This window comes from Pleurodeles waltl, chromosome 1_2, assembly GCF_031143425.1.
Source record: "Pleurodeles waltl isolate 20211129_DDA chromosome 1_2, aPleWal1.hap1.20221129, whole genome shotgun sequence".
Taxonomy (NCBI): domain Eukaryota; kingdom Metazoa; phylum Chordata; class Amphibia; order Caudata; family Salamandridae; genus Pleurodeles; species Pleurodeles waltl.
In genome coordinates this window covers 93,640,030-93,655,078 of record NC_090437.1, presented here as the reverse complement: position 1 = coordinate 93,655,078, position 15,049 = coordinate 93,640,030, and positions in this window count along the sequence as shown.

Sequence of the window (15,049 nt, the reverse complement as noted above, 5' to 3'; positions counted from 1 at the left end):
GATCTCTTTCTAAGACACCCAGCAAAATCGCACAAAGTTTTGCCTCCTATTATGCACGACTATATGCGGAACACCCCCGGCCACTTGTGGAAAGGGAATCCCCCCTCCTAAATGATATAACCCTCCCCAGAATCTCGCAGGTGACAAAGGAAAGCCTGGACAAGGCTATCAGCCTCGCAGAAATCACTGACGCGAATGCTAGCCTGGTATCGGGCAAGACCCCAGGACCGGATGGTTTCCCAGCAGAGTTATACAGTAGGTGCGGCAATATCGTGGGCCCCCACTTGCTTAGTATGTATGAGAAAGCAGAAAGAAAGGGCTGTTTCCCTCCTTGGATCGACCAAGCCACAATTGTGGTGATCCCCAACCCCTGTTGCGACACTGCTCGTCGAACCGGCCCATTTCTCTCTTGAACACTGAGATCAAAGTGCTGTCCTCAATTCTTGCCTCCAGGCTGAGGGAAGTGCTCCCCTCGTTAGTACACCCCGACCAATGCGGCTTCATACCTTCCCGTAACACTAGGCACTGCATTAGATGTTTACATTTGGCCGTGGCACATTGCGGGGCCCTGTCCCGATCCCCTCTAGCTCTACTCTTGCTTGACTTTGAAAAAGCTTTTGATACAGTGGACTGGTCCTACCTCGATCGCGTTCTGCAAGGGAACGGACTTGGACCTAAATTCCGAGGCCTGGTAGGACTACTCTACTCCAACCCGACTGCGCGGGTACAAGTGAACGGAGTGGTCTCCGACCCGTTCCCTATCGGTCGTGGTACTCGTCAGGGATGCCCATTATCCCCGTTACTCTTCGCACTAGCAATAGAACCCCTGGCAAAGTTGCTGCGAGAGGACCCCCTGATCGAAGGCTGGTCCTGGCCCGCTGGTCCAGATGATCGTGTGGCGCTGTACGCAGATGACGTCCTCTTGTACTTCTCTAGCCCGGCCAAAAGTGGTCCTCGTATTCTGCAGATCCTAGACCTCTTCTCGGAGGCCTCAGGACTGACCCTAAACCCCAACAAATCTCTACTGGTCCCCCTGCACCACTCCAGAGACTGTGTTGAATGGCAACATAATATCCCTATTCGGAGGAATAGTTTCAAATACCTGGGAGAGCATATTACTCTGCTCCCAGAACTAACATGGGAACTTAACGTTACACCACTTACTAGAATGATTAAGGACAACCTCCAACACTGGAGGACCCTTCCCCTCAATTTGCTTGGAAGAATAGCACTCTATAAAATGATGATCCTTCCCAGGCTCCTCTATCTATTGCAGAACTTTCTGCATCCAATCCCCAGGAAATGGTTCAGAGAGATGGACTCGTGCCTCGCCAGTTCCTATGGAGCGGCACCCGTCCCAGACTGGCGCTTAATACCTGCCAGAGAGACGTTTACGATGGAGGGTTGGGAATGTCCAATATCTATTATTATCACCTCGCAATGCATCTGCTCGTAGTCAGTGATTGGGTGGGGGGTGGTTGGACGGACCCAGCATTCTGGTTGGAACTCCAAACGCTGGGCTACCCTTGGATCTTTGATGCCTTGTAAGGTGGTCCGATCTCTCGGGACGTCCCAGATGTAACCAAAGTGGTCTTATTGGGTTGGCGCGCAGCCCAGAGAGTGTCAGGATGGTGGGGTTGTCTTACACGGCATGGGAAGCATCTAGCGGAGGTTGCAGACCTGGAGGGATTCCAGAGGTGGGACAACATAGGAATCTCTACGCTGGGCGACATCTGGGGGGGGGTCATATATGCGGTCCTTTGAGGAACTCCAGGGTCTCTTCTCACCAAACAAGACACAATTCCACAAGTATCTCAAACTTCGTCACTCCTTGCTAGTATACACCCGAGCAGGAGACAATACACCCGAATACAGTCCTACGGAGGCAAAGGTACTGATGGGAAGCCTGGCAAGTGGTGGAGTCTCCCAGATCTATCGCTCTCTGATCACCAACACTGCCTGCTCCCTCGATGGACTGTGCCGGAGGTGGGAGGAATGGGTGGGTCCCATCGAAGGGGAGGACTGGAGAGAGGCACTGATGGCCCCACGGACCTTGACAATGGCTACTCGATTCCGATTACTACAGACCCTCTACCTTCACACTAGATACCTTACACCCGCAAGGTTACATAGAGCGGGCCTCCACTCCACAGCTGACTGCCCCCGATGTTCGAATCCGGACACTGACTTTTTCCACATGGTATAGGCATGCCCAGTCATAACGACCTACTGGAGGGCAGTCATGCGGGAGGTCTCTGGGGTCCTGCAGGAGGACATAGAGGTGGCTCCATTGCCACTCCTGTTGGGGGTCATGGGAGACGTTGGAATGAGAAGATCAGACCGAGCTTTCATGGGGGTGGTGTGCCTGGTGGCCAAGAGAGATATAATGGTTGACTGGAAGGCCGGCACTGGCCAAATGGAGACAAGGTGTGGACTGGTGTGCACAGTGTGAGAAACTTGTATATGAGGCTAGGGGGTGCCCAAATAAATACAACAGGGTGTGGGGGAGATGGGAGGCCACATCATGTGCTTAGCTCACTTGGGGATACGCAGCTTGATGGGCAGTGCCTCGCCGGGGATGGACGATGTGAAGTCTTCGCTCTCCTCCCTCCTTCCCCTGTCTTAACGTGTTGAGTTTACAATGTTAACCAATGACTTTTTGTACAAACAATGTCTATGGAGTCCTGTCCGGAACTAAGGGATCGGCCATCTCTAGGTGCCCGTTGGTACCAAGTTATATGTACTAATATTTTATCTTTTCTGCAAAACCAATAAAAATTTCTTCAGAAAAAAAAAAAAACCCTAGACAGGATGTCTGCTGAATTGTGTCATTTAAAAAAATAATTTGCACAGGAATCAGGCATGCTCGAAATAAAGCCTCCCTACTATGTATCTGCCAATGTTTTGTTCCCCATACACTTTTCAAATCAATAGTGCTCTTCCAATATTCGTAACCCTCAACTGCGAGCCGGGAAACAAAGGGATCTGAATAAATCAATTTTGTATCCGTTAGCAAAATTTTCCTAATTTATGCCGGAGGTATTTTAAAATAATACAACTCTGCTTTTCTTGTGTCATGCCCAGAAAAGTATGTAAATTTATCACTATAGTTTGGCTCCCCACCGGTGGTGTAGAACAGTGTTCCCACTGTGTGTAGTTTATACTGGACTGTATCTAGTGGCACGGTGTAGGTAGTAATATCTCCAATTGTAATAGCAGAACATTTCCCCATAATTCATTGTATGTTCATATACATCATCACTTTCAAAAGCGGAATAGTCCTTCATTTCAGTCAGCATGGAATCAACTGTTCCCAAACATCACAGACAACATTAGGTGTAATTACATCAGTCATTGAAATTTTGAACACTTATGGTATTTGAATAATTTCTGTAGGCCCGCATATATCGAATGGAACTTTGTCCCACACAATCCCATCAGAAATCAGTATTGCTGTAATATTTACAGGGGACAAGTCTCTTTGGACCTTATGTGAAGAATGATATGGAGTTAAAACTTCATCAACAGGCTCCACAAAGGAGCGATCCGGAATATAGGGACCATTTATAAGCAAAAAAAAAACAGTCACAAAACCAATCCCAAAAAATAATGCAACAAATGTCAAACAGAACCAAAAATAGTTCCATGGGTATTTCAAATAGTTCTTTTTAAGCCATTGATACAGCTGGCTTCTTTTGAAACATTGTCAATCACAGTAGTGGATGAATCCGAAGAAAAATCATCAATGTCAATGAAGTAGCCGGAGGCAGTCTCTGCAAACACGGGAGCCGGTGCACCATCTGTACTTTGGTCCACTTCACGTGGAGGCTCTTGGTAGACAGTGTCATTAGTCTGTGATGTGTTTGTGTAAAAAACAGCTAGATCTTGAACCAGGGTGGCCACTGAAGAAGTGACAGGAACTAGCAAGAGTTCATTTTCCGCCCTCCCCATGGTCAAGGAGGTGTCTGGAACAGCATTTTACATTGTTGCATAGTCTGTAGTGGTGATGTTCATCCTACTATGTAGATGTATGTCCTGTTGGGTAGTGAGAGTGGATTGGGAACCGCCCAAGGGACCTCTTGGTCTACTGTGAAGGATCGACCACATGGTGTAGTTTGATGTCATCAATGGAGATTAACCTGTTAGTTTTAGAACCAGACAGTAGTGGTAAGATAACAGTCCTGGTGCCTTGAATTCCCAAGACCGATACAGGTGCTCTGTATGATGGACCGAACTCCTTCTTCACTGCGATCTTCTCACGAACCAGATCCCCAACTTTAGGAATCCAGCCAGTCGAAGTTTTCGCTAAATCCCTTATTCCTAAAGAGGCAGCACTTGCAGATGATTTATCATCACAAAATTGCTGAAGCTCCTGTAAAACAGTGAGACGTTCATTTATGTCAAACGGTGTTTCTTCTGCCACCATACCAGGGGCATCAAGATCTGGGACATACATAGGTATCCCAAAGAGAACCTCATGTGGAGTGCGTCCACCCAAGGACCGTCTTGGCAGATTATTCAGTGCTCTCTGGACCCCATATAGGTGATGTAACCAACTGCGGCCTGAACCTAACACTCAAACTGTTAAGGACTGCTTTAGATCACGATTCTGCCTCTCCACAACGAATTTCCCTCAGGATGGTATAGTGAGGAGTAATGGAGTTCAACACCCATCGTACCCATAATGTCCCTGAATGCCTGTAGCAAACTTGGAAATTGCGACTTGCAATTTGCGAGTCGGAGCGACTCGCAAATTGCAAGTCGCAATTTCCAATGCAGAACGGTGTCTCAGACACCGTCTGCGAGTCGGTATGGGGTCGCAAAGACCCACCTCATTAATATTAATGAGGTGGGTCGCAAATTGCGGCCCCATACCGACTATGGACACTCGCAAACAGGAAAACGAGCTGCACTTAAAAAAAAAAACGAAACCCTTAGTTTCGGTATTTTTTCAGGGCAGGTAGTGGTCCCTCGGACCACTACCTACCCTGAAAAAATAATTTGTGGTCCATTCACAAAGGGGAAGGGGTCCCATGGGGACCCCTTCCAATTTGCGAGTGGGTTACCATCCACTTGAAGTGGATGGTAACTGCGACACCATTTGCGACCGCATATGCGGTCGCAAATGGTATTGCATACCACTCCGAATCGCAAATAGGAAGGGAACACCCATTCCTATTTGCGATTCTGAAATGCATTTTGCGAGTCGGTCCCGACTCGCAAAATGCATTTCTGCATTGGAAACTGGAATTTGCGACTCGCAAACGGCATTTTTTGCCGTTTGCGACTCGCAAATAGTTTCCTGCATCTGGCCCATGGTTCTTTGTCTGCTTCCGGAACAAGATCGAAGAAAGAAGGCAAAATGACATCTTCCCCATGTGGGAGCTTTCGGACGTATTCAGGTGGCCAGTCTCTTTTGGCTAATAGGATATCACTAGTAAGTTCATCCCAGAATATCGCACTAATGGTGCGCTCCACGTCTCCCTCTATCTGAATTTTCAAATCATAAACCCTATCAGGGGAGAACGCAACTGTCCGCTGTTTCAACTGCGATGAAATCTCTAGTTGCTGTTGCATCCAGATGATCTTTCAGACTCTGGTGACATATCGTGACCTCTGCCGCGCTGTCTAACAGAGTCACTGCCCACGTCTGGTTCCTCAACAGTGTTCTCAAGTATACTGGCATTTTTAGCTGTCAATGCTGCCACCTTCTTCTTTTTAAACTGTGGCTTTTGCTGAGGAGTCTTTTCTTCGTTTTTAATGGTAGACTGCGACGAGTCTTTCTTTTCTTTCACGTATTCAGGGCTTCAATCTTGGCGGCCCTCTCTCTCGCTACATCTATTCGGTGCGTCCTGAAAGGAACGAGAGGGACGTGAATCAGTATATCTGTCTGGTGTTTTAATATTTTCTCTATTTCTGAGATTATATCTCCTTTCGGAGTTCTCCGGGTGTGGAGAATCAGCTCTCTTATTTCTTCTTTCTTTTAAATCTTTTTGTTTGTCCCAGCACTTCTTAGGGCCCTCTTGTGCCTGCTTTGTACCTTACTTGTGGGTGGTACCTTGTAACTCCAATTTCTTTGGTTTGGCTTCCAAACTATCACGCCCTATACTAGTATAGGTATCGGAAATAATTTTCGGTAGCTGTCTCTCTTGTTCCTAGTTTGGAGTTTCCCAGAGACGCTGGCGAATTGCCAGTGCTACTGCTTCCCCTTTAATGTTACTGAGTATTATTGAGGACACGGCGTCAAAGTTACGCATTAATTTCATCCCCAAATCCAGGGCTGGTGCAGCCCCATGCTCATTTTGTATTTGTTTTAACACTTCCGGTAACTTGGCAAGTGTCGAGGTACCATGTGTGGTAGTATATATGGCAGCGGAGACTGTACCCCATGTGACACAGTCATCCACCAAGGGAACCATCCCAAAAGGCAAGCACATAGTGAGCAATCTATGTTTTTCCTGTGGTCCCGTATGGGGAAACACAGCTTCCAGCTGATTCGTTTTCTGGGCAATCCAGAACGGTATTTTTTCCCGTTCCACAGGTACTTTACCCATAATAGTATGTACTGTTTGTGGATTAATCCCAGTAGTCAATTGATAACCACCAGGTGCTGGCGGTGCTGGGCGTGCTGGTGTTGTGTTCAATGTTCGCATTACGAACTGAACGAATCGTCTATATAATGTCACTAATTCATTATATAAATCTCGCAGATCTGCTATTGCCATATTTTGTATGCCTGGGGGAGGTGTGTAGATAGCAAACATAGGCCATGTTGGTCAGTCATCACTTAATGGACCTAACCTCACTCTTTGTAGTACATGTGGTAGGGCGCCTTCGAACCAGTTCTGATGCTCTTTGTTGGACCTGGGTTTTTAACAGGGTCATCCCCAAACTTTTTGCCTCCTTCCTCCTATTTTTACTGACCTGTTGTTGTTGGCTTTTGAACTCTGGGCACTTTACCACTGCTAACCCGTGCTAAAGTGCATATGCTCTCTGTGTAAATTGTACTGTTGATTGGTTTATCCATGATTGGCTATTTGATTTACTTGTAAGACCCTAGTAGAGTGCACTATATGTGCCTAGGGCCTGTAAATTAAATGCTACTAGTGGGCCTGCAGCAATGGTTGTGCAACCAACTTAAGTAGCCCCTTCCCCTTGTCTCAGGCCTGCCATTGCAAGGCCTGTGTGTGCAGTTTCACTGCCACTTCGACTTGGCATTTAAAAGTACTTGCCAAGCCTAAAACTCCCCTTTTTCTACATATAAGTCACCCCTAATGCTCTGTGGGTAAAAGGCAGGACAAGTACCTGTGTAGTTTATATGTCCTGGTAGTGTAAAATTCTTAAATTCGTTTTTACACTACTGTGAGGCCTGCTCCCTTCATAGGCTAACATTGGGGCTGCCCTCATACATTGTTGAAGTGGCAGCTGCTGATCTGAAAGGAGCAGGAAGGTCATATTTAGTATGGCCAGAATGGTAATACAAACTCCTGCTGACTGGTGAAGTCGGATTTAATATTATTATTCTAGAAATGCCACTTTTAGAAAGAGAGCATTTCTTTGCACTTATATCTTTCTGTGCCTTACAATCCACGTCTGGCTAGGTTTAGTTGACAGCTCCTTGTGCATTCACTCAGACACACCCCAAACACAGGGTACTCAGCCTCACTTGCTTACATCTGCATTTTGAATGGGTCTTCCTGGGCTGGGAGGGTGGAGGGCGTGCCCTCACACAAAGGACTGCCACACCCCCTACTGGGACCCTGGCAGACAGGATTGAACTGAAAGGGGACCTGGTGCACTTCTTAGCCACTCTTTGAAGTCACCCGCACTTCAAAGGCACAATTTAGTATAAAACAGGGCCTCTGCCCTACCACCTCAGACACTTGCTGGAGAAGAAACCTGAACCAGAACCTGCATCCTGCCAAGAAGAACTGCCTGGCTGCTCAAAGGAATCATCTGTCTGCTTTCTACAAAGGACTGCTGCCTTGCTGAACTCTTGTCTGGCTGCAAAAGTGCTCTCCAAGGGCTTGGATAGGGCTTGCCTCCTGTTCCCTGAAGTCTCAGGACCAAAAAGACTTCTCTTTTTCAACTGGACGCCGTGTGCGGCAAAAAATTTGACGCACAGCTTGCTCCTCTGTGAAAAATTCACTGCACGCCGTTCCGGAAAGACGCCGCTCGACGCGACGCCTGCGGTGCGACCGGAACTTCGACACACGGCCTTGCATGGACAACGCGGCCCGACTTCCAGAGAGGAAATCGACGCAATGCCTGCCGTAAGAAAGAAAATTCCATGCACAGCCTCCCAAAATGACGCGCAGCCGGATAACAAGCCAAGGAATCCACGCACAGACCCTGGGACATCTGGTAATCCTGCGATCCATAGAAGGAGACGGTCCGCGTGCCGGAAAACGACGCACGTCTTCCCCGAGTGAAAAATAACGACGCAAGTCCGTGTTTGAAGGGGCGAAACCGCCGCACACACCATTTTCCCTCCCGTAGAACGACGCACGTCTCCCCGCGTGAAAAATAACGACACAAGTCCGTGTGTGAAAGTACATAACCGACGCACACACCATTTTTCCACGCATCTCCTCTTCTGCTGCCCTCTGCGGCGATTTTCCACTCCAAACCAGGTACTTTGTGCTTGAAAGAGACTTTGTTTACTTTTTAAAGACTTAAGACACCTCATATCACTTTTTAGTGATATCTTTACAAATTCATATTGCATCTTTGATCGTTTTTGGACCTGCAAATACCCAAATAAATATTATATATTTTTCTAAACACTGTGTGGTGTACTTTTGTGGTGCTATATTGTGTTGTTGTATGATTTATTGCACAAACGCTTTACACATTGCCTTCTAAGTTAAGCCTGACTGCTTGTGCCAAGCTACCAGAGGGTGGGCAAGGGATAATTTGGATTGTGTGTGACTTACCCTGACTAGAGTGAGGGTTCTTGCTTGGACAGAGGGTAACCTGACTGCCAACCAAAAACCCAATTTCTAACACTCTTGGTATGTGTGCGATATTTCATGATACTGGTATGCTCGGTACCGTTGAGGTACGTTCGCAATTTCATATGTGTGGAAGGTATGTGTTCTTTGGTCGACCTCAGGAAAGGTGACCCAACAGTAAAATGTTTCTGTTAGGTATGCTTCATTAGCTTCTATTATAAGAGTAACATCACCGCTAGCTGCCCCGCCACCTGCCCCGCCACCTGCACCACCACCTGCACCGCCACCTGCACCGCCCCCGGTATGTATACAGCCTCAGTGACAGTCCCTAGCCTCTTCCCCAGTGGGCAGCCGTCCACGGCTGCAGGAGACGTCCTGCTTTGTCCCTCAGCAGGTGTTGACCCATGCACCGCCGGCAGCACCGCCGCCACAGACACCGCCGCAAGCACCGCCACCGACCCTGCGGCGTCCTCGGACACTGGCACCACCACTGACATGGCTACCATCCCCAATGGTTAGTCGTCTGAGGCTGGAGGTGAGTTCCTCGACTGTGGGCAGCTTCCATGAGGCATGACTTCCATCACTGTTTGCAGCTGCAGGTGGAATGCAAAGCTGCATCAGTGTGGGGTATGTCGCTGTCTCCATGGCGTATCATGCTACCTGAACCTCGCCAATCTTGTGGCACGCACACCCAGGTGAGGGAATTGTACCAGCCACACTGCACGTGGAACACTCTTGGCACCATGCCCCCTCCAGAACCAGTGGAGAGATACATCCACTACCTCAGTCTTTGGCAGGACAAAGCACTCTGGGCACCATGCCCCCTCCAGAACCAGTGGAGATATACATCCACTACCTCAGTCCTTGGCAGGATGAAGCACTCTGGGCACCAGGCCCCCTCCAGAACCAGCGGAGAGATACATCCACTACCTCAGTCCCTGGCAGAATGAAGCACTCTTGGCACCATGCCCCCTCCAGAACCAGTGGAGATTGACATCCACTACCTCAGTCCTTGGCAGGATGAAGCACTCTGGGCACCAGGCCCCCTCCAGAACCAGTGGAGATTGACATCCACTACCTCAGTCCTTGGCAGGATGAAGCACTCTGGGCACCAGGCCCCCTCCAGAACCAGTGGAGAGATACATCCACTACCTCAGTCCTTGGCAGGATGAAACACTCTGGGCACCAGGCCCCCTCCTGAACCAGTGGAGACTGTTATCCACTTATGAGACTGCGTCTTTGCACTCCCCAGGATAAAGCAGTGGGCAAACCACCCACTGGAGAGACTTGTGAGACTGTGGCTTTGCACTCCCCAGGATAGAGCAGTGGGCAAACCACCCACTGAAGAGACAATCCAAAAAGGGAGCACCCTATCTTACATTTCAGCTCGAATAGCCCCAAAGCATCATGATAAATGTAGTCATTAGAATGAATTCGAATAATATTTCAAAAAGTCTTTCACCATAAATGGGTGCAGCAAGTGCTGTAACGTTGTAGAAAGTTTTTCACCATAAGTTGGTGCGGCGAATGCCGTATCTCCAGACACGTGTTTCTGGCTTTCGGCCGTCATCAGCGGAGAGCAAAGTGTGGCAGACGGGGTTGCTTGAAATGCCGCCTAAACGTATTCTCAGGTTTTTGTACCACTCAGTAGGTGCACAGGTGCTTCACCAGAGCTCGTCAGCTCAAAGGCTCACGGGAGCCGTTAAATACACAATCCAAAAAGGGAGCACCCTATCTTACATTTCAGCTCGAATAGCCCCAAAGCATCATGATAAATGCAGTCATTAGAATGAATTTGAATAATATTTGAGAATACGACAGCTTCGGACACCAGACCCAGCCAACCACCACAGAACCTACAACCCCACCCATCACCCTCACGCCTGGACTCACATCAACACGGAAGAGACCAAAGCCACCATGAACTCCATCCACTCCGGTGCCCCCTCGGACCCCTGCCCACACTTCATCTTCAACAAAGCCGAAGACATCATCGCCCCGCACCTCCAGACCATCATCAACAGCTCGTTTTCGTCTGCTACCTTCCCCGAGAGCTGGAAACACGCTGAAGTCAACGCCCTACTGAAAAAACCTATGGCGGACCCAAGCGACCTGAAGAACTTCCGCCCCATCTCGCTCCTCCTATTCCCTGCCAAAGTCATAGAGAAGACCGTCAACAAGCAACTTACCAACTTCCTTGAAGACAACAGCCTACTCGACCCCTCTCAGTCCGGATTCTGAGCCAATCACAGCACAGAAACCGCCCTCATCTCAGTCACAGACGACATCAGAACCCTGATGGACAACGGAGAAACAGTCGCCCTCTTCCTCCTCGACCTCTCGGCTGCCTTCGACACCGTCTGTCACCGCACCATAATAACCCGCCTCCGCTCCACCGGGATCCAAGGACATGCCCTGGACTGGATCACCTCCTTCCTCTCCAACCGCTCCCAAAGAGTCTACCTCCCACCTTTTCGCTCAGACCCCACCGAGATCATCTGCGGCGTCCCACAAGGCTCCTCGCTCAGCCCGACACTCTTCAATGTCTACATGAGCCCCCTCGCCGACATCGTACGCAAACACAGCATCATCATCACCTCCTACGCCGACGACACTCAACTGATACTTTCCCTCACCAAGGACCCCACCAGCGCCAAGACCAACCTGCAAGATGGAATGAAAGACGTCGCAGATTGGATGAAACTCAGCCGTCTGAAACTGAACTCAGACAAAACGGAAGTCCTCATCCTCGGAAACACCCTGACCGCCTGGGACGACTCCTGGTGGCCCACGGCCCTTGGCACTGCACCGACCCCCTCAGACCACGCAAGCAACCTCGGTTTCATCTTGGACCCACTTCTCACCATGACCAAACAAGTCAACGCCGTATCATCCTCCTGCTTCCTCACCCTGCGCATGCTCCGAAAGGTCTTCCGTTGGATCCCAGCCGACACCAGAAAGACCGTGACCCACGCCCTCGTCACGAGCCGCCTGTACTACGGCAACACCCTATACGCAGGAACCACCGCTAAACTCCAGAAACGTCTGCAACGAATTCAAAACGCCTCCGCACGCCTCATCCTCAACATACCCCGCAACAGCCACATCTCCGCCCACCTGAGACACCTGCACTGGCTTCCCGTCAACAAAAGGATCACCTTCCGACTCCTCACCCACACACACAAAGCCCTCCACAACAAGGGACCCGAATACCTCAACCGCCGCCTCAGCTTCTACACACCCACCTGTCCTCTTCGCTCCGCCAACCTCGCTCTCTCCGCCGTCCCTCGCATCCGCCGCACCACGGTGGGTGGGAGGTCCTTCTCCTACCTGGCGGCCAAGACATGGAACTCCCTCCCCACCATCCTCAGGACCACCCAGGACCACTCCGCTTTCCGGAGACTACTCAAGACCTGGCTCTTCGAGCAGCAGTAACCCCTTCCCCCTAGCGCCTTGAGACCCGCACGGGTGAGTAGCGCGCTTTATAAATATTTATGATTTGATATTTCAAAAGGTCTTTCACCATAAATGGGTGCAGCAAGTGCTGTAACGTTGTAGAAAGTTTTTCACCATAAGTTGGTGCGGGGAATGCCGTATCTCCAGAAACGTGTTTCTGGCTTTCGGCCGTCATCAGCGGAGAGCAAAGTGTGGAAGACGGGGTTGCTTGAAATGCCGCCTAAACGTATCTCAGGTTTTTGTACCACTCAGTAGGTGCACAGGTGCTTCACCAGAGCTCGTCAGCTCAAAGGCTCACGGGAGCCGTTAAATACACAATCCAAAAAGGGAGCACCCTGTCTTACATTTCAGCTCGAATAGCCCCAAAGCATCATGATAAATGCAGTCATTAGAATGAATTTGAATAATATTTAAAAAAGTCTTTCACCATAAATGGGTGCAGCAAGTGCTGTAAAGTTGTAGAAAGTTTTTCACCATAAGTTGGTGCGGCGAATGCCGCATCTCCGGACACTTGTTTCTGGCTTTCAGCCGTCATCAGCGGAGAGCAAAGTATGGCAGACGGGGTTGCTTGAAATGCCGCCTAAACGTATTCTCAGGTTTTTGTACCACTCAGTAGGTGCACTGGTGCTTCACCAGAGCTCGTCAGCTCAAAGGCTCACGGGAGCCGTTAAATACACAATACAAAAAAGGAGCACCCTGTCTTACATTTCAGCTCGAATAGCCCCAAAGCATCATAATAAATGCAGTCATTAGAATGAATTCTAATAATATTTCAAAAAGTCTTTCACCATAAATGGGTGCAGCAAGTGCTGTAACGTTGTAGAAAGTTTTTCACCATAAGTTGGTGCGGTGAATGCCGTATCTCCGGACACGTGTTTCCGGCTTTCGGCCGTCATCAGCAGAGAGCAAAGTGTGGCAGATGGGGTTGTTTGAAATGCCGCCTAAACGTATATCCACTACCTCTGTCCTTGGCAGGATGAAGCACTCTGGGCACAAAGCCCCCTCCAGAACCAGTGAAGTATCACATCCACTACCTCAGTCCTTGGCAGGATGAAGCACTCTGGGCACCACGCCCCCTCCAGAACCAGTGGAGACTGTTATCCACTTGAGAGACTGCGTCTTTGCACTCCCCAGGATAAAGCAGTGGGCAAACCACCCACTGGAGAGACTTGTGAGACTGTGGCTTTGCACTCCCCAGGATAGAGCAGTGGGCAAACCACCCACTGGAGAGACTTGAGAGACTGTGGCTTTGCACTCCCCAGGATAAAGCAGTGGGCAAACCACCCTCTGAAGAGACTTGTGAGACTGTGGCTTTGCACTTCCCAGGATACAGCAATGGGCATGGAGCCCCTCGTACAACAGTGGCGTTGTGAATTCATCAGGCTGAGGTGCCCCCCTCCCTCTACCTCTGAGGTGCCTGTGTATTTTCGATCTGATGCCCCAGCAGTGTTCTCTCCATTTCGAGTTAGGTATCATGTGTGGTCTTCGCCCATGCATTTTGGGCCCAGTGGGCCACGGACAATGATTGGTACACTATCCAGACTTGTGTACTTGGTGTACATATTTGTATATACTGAATTTTGACTTTTGACTAATGGATTTTTAATAATTACAATAGTTACAATCATTTCCTTTTGTCCTTGAGTTCTTCCAGGGGATGTGGGGGGTGTACATGTAATGTAGATGCATGTATTTGTGTGTATGTTGTTGGGTGTGAGGGTGGGGGTGTTGCATGTGTGTGTCACTCGCTTTCCTCCCCCCTCCCCTGTGTTGTAGGTGCAGTACTCACCGTGTTTGTCACCGCCACTGTTCGTACTCCTGGTAGATGAGAAGATACACCAGCATGAGCAGGACGTGTAGTTCGTGCTCCATGGTGTCCTGGTTCCTCTATGGGTGTCGAGAGGTGAGTGTTTTCCCTTCTGTGTACTGTTTCCGCAGTGCTTTTGATCGCGTTGGTTCCGCCCCGGAAAAGGTGGCGGATAGGCATCTTGAAATATGGTGGGCGGTACTTTGTCTTGCGTCTGTCTGTTGGCACTGTTTGTTTCTACCGCCGTGGCGGTCGGAGTGTTAAAGTGGCTGTCTATGTTGGCGGTTTCCGCCACGGTCGTAATCCCATTTCTTTTTCCGCCGGGCTGTTTGCGGTATTACGCCGCTTTAACACCGACCACCAGGGTTGTAATGAGGGCCTAAATGAGGAAATACCGTGGGAGAACACCCTATAGGAGTTTTTATCTTTTTAAAAAAACAAGGTTTGTTCTGGGGAAAAGGACTGCTCTTTCCGGGGTCCTTAGTTATATATCTGTCTCCATCAGTTTAACATCGCAGTAATGCTTTTTCTCTGTCTTTTGCGCTCATTATGCCTTTAACATCGATGAGTCTGAATCAGTGTTTGATAATGTATTAGGCTACAATGTAGATGATACAACATGCGTTTGAAGCCTTTCAAGATGGCTGCCATAGTTCTTAGGGATACTGAGGCCTTTTCCTATCAGTAGTTCCATTTTTATTTCTCACTTCTTTGGTAGTTCCGTTTTGAGCGCATATATGAGGGACGGCTAAATCAACAGATGCCAGACGTATCCCTTATGAGCGGTGCATGTGTACAGCAGTAATACAAACATCTTCCTTAATGCAAGGTA